The sequence below is a fragment of the Cupressus sempervirens genome, chromosome 8 (assembly GCF_028749045.1).
Source record: "Cupressus sempervirens isolate cs-2001-9-10 chromosome 8, ASM2874904v1, whole genome shotgun sequence".
Classification (NCBI taxonomy): Eukaryota; Viridiplantae; Streptophyta; class Pinopsida; order Cupressales; family Cupressaceae; genus Cupressus; species Cupressus sempervirens.
In genome coordinates, this window is record NC_143125.1 from 616,829,191 (window position 1) to 616,831,271 (window position 2,081).

The following is a 2,081-nucleotide window of genomic DNA, read 5'->3' on the forward strand; positions in this document are numbered from 1 at the left end:
TTCATTCACATGAGAGAATGATTTTGTTCTACATGAGTTCTGCCATTAGATTTAGTTCCTTGAGTGGCCAAACTTGGGTAACCCAAGGATAGAGCTATGTGATGACACTCTACATTGTAAGTTCTAGCACGTCTAGTGTTATTTGGTGTATATACTTTTTATAGATGTAGTAAATGTGATTTCTGATAAATAAAAACTAAAGAGGGCTTACCCAAATAATAGGAAGTTGTATCCAAACTACAAAAAAATCAATAGAATGTCAACAACAAAAATAGCTAAAAATCCACTTGCAATCACAACAAAAAATATTCACCACTTAACTATCACAAAAATCTAATGAGCCATAGAAGAAAAAACATGTTAAATTCTCTATCTCCAAATAAGAAATAAAGAACCCATCCAACACACTTACATTTAATAAGTAAAATTGTTAAGGTGGATTTAATGATAGGATTCCAAGTCTTAATGACCATGTATTGTTATTGTACTACATGTTCATTATTATTTGATTGACTTAATAAATTTCAGGATCTATCATCTATAGTATGTTAATGCTTTCCTTGTAATATGCTCATTTTTTATTGTTTATGTTGTTATAACTCTATAGGTACCATGATTTCTTATTGATAATTATAAATTTGTTTTCTTATCTATTGTTGTGTCTTGTGCATGTACTTCTATCTCTTGTAAAGTAGGTGCATGGAATGGGAGGAGTACAATCATAATCTCAATGTATTTCTAGATAATTCCATTATTCTATTGAAAATGAATTTGTATTATTTTGTGGATCTCTAGTCGTCATAGAGATTGTCTTACCTAAAAATGAGATTAGGGGCCCATGAGGATATGGGGATTAAAGGGTGATACTTTAACAAAATTTGTTGTATTAGTTTACATAGTATAATGTACTTCATTCTTATCTTTATAAAATAAATTAATTTTTAATTAAATTAGTTAAAGAAATAATCACATGTTTTGAAGTTTATTTTTATAAATAACTAAATTGATTACCACTTTACAGTTTATAGTTGCTCTCATGGGCCTCTTAGTAGGGATTAAAAAACTAAAATAGATTTTTTTAAAACCAAAATAGTTGTTAAACATGTTACCTATTTTTCCTATAAAGTGTAAAATAACATTATATGTCTCTTACGCCTCATTAGAGTATTGAAAAATTAATCTAACCTTTTTGCAAGCATTATGGCATTTCATATTCATTGAATGAAGCAATACCCTAGACTTCTTGTCTTCCCTAGGTTCTCATACATGACAACCTTTTCTTCTAACCAACCATCTTTGTAAATAGAAAATTAAGATCTTTTTCCATTTATCCTCCATCCATTTTAGGGTTAGGTTAGATTAGATAGGATTCAATGAATCTACCCATAATTTCATTTCATTCCTTTCTAGAAACTTCTCCTTCAATCCTCGTTGAATTTGCCTCAAAATAGTTCATCATGAATTTTGTGCCATCGACTCATCAAGCTTATCTTTCACATGGTTCACACAATCCAAGAAATAAAACTTTTCAGCTTAGATTAATCAAATTCTCAATCTTTCTCATAAAGCTGAGACTTGACATTAACTTGTTTTTGATGCTCGATAGATATTGTGTTGCTCAACATCCACTATCAAAACACTCATCATGAACTAAAGTTTATTGGTGCTTGATATTAACTAAAATTTACTTGGCTTACACTAAAATTGACTTTTCTCAGATCCAACTAATTTTTTTCTCAACTTACACTAACTTTTCTCAGCACCCACTATGCAAATTGTTATGCTTCGAAAATATATTTTGTTTAACTTGTTCTTCTAAACTTAATTAGTGTATCCATGTCCTTTTCAACCTTAAGTAGATTATCAATGTGCTATAATATCACTTTCTTAATAGATCCTTGTACTCCTTTTCCATATCATAACTCAACCTTTCCTCTAGGTGCTATTGTTACCTCATTTGATCAAATCCTCTTCATCAATCAAACAAATGATAGTACTCAAATAATCTAAGAACTTGTCTTATTAGCAAGTAGTAGGTTTGACATCAGTGACAAAACAATGATTGAAACACATATTCATAC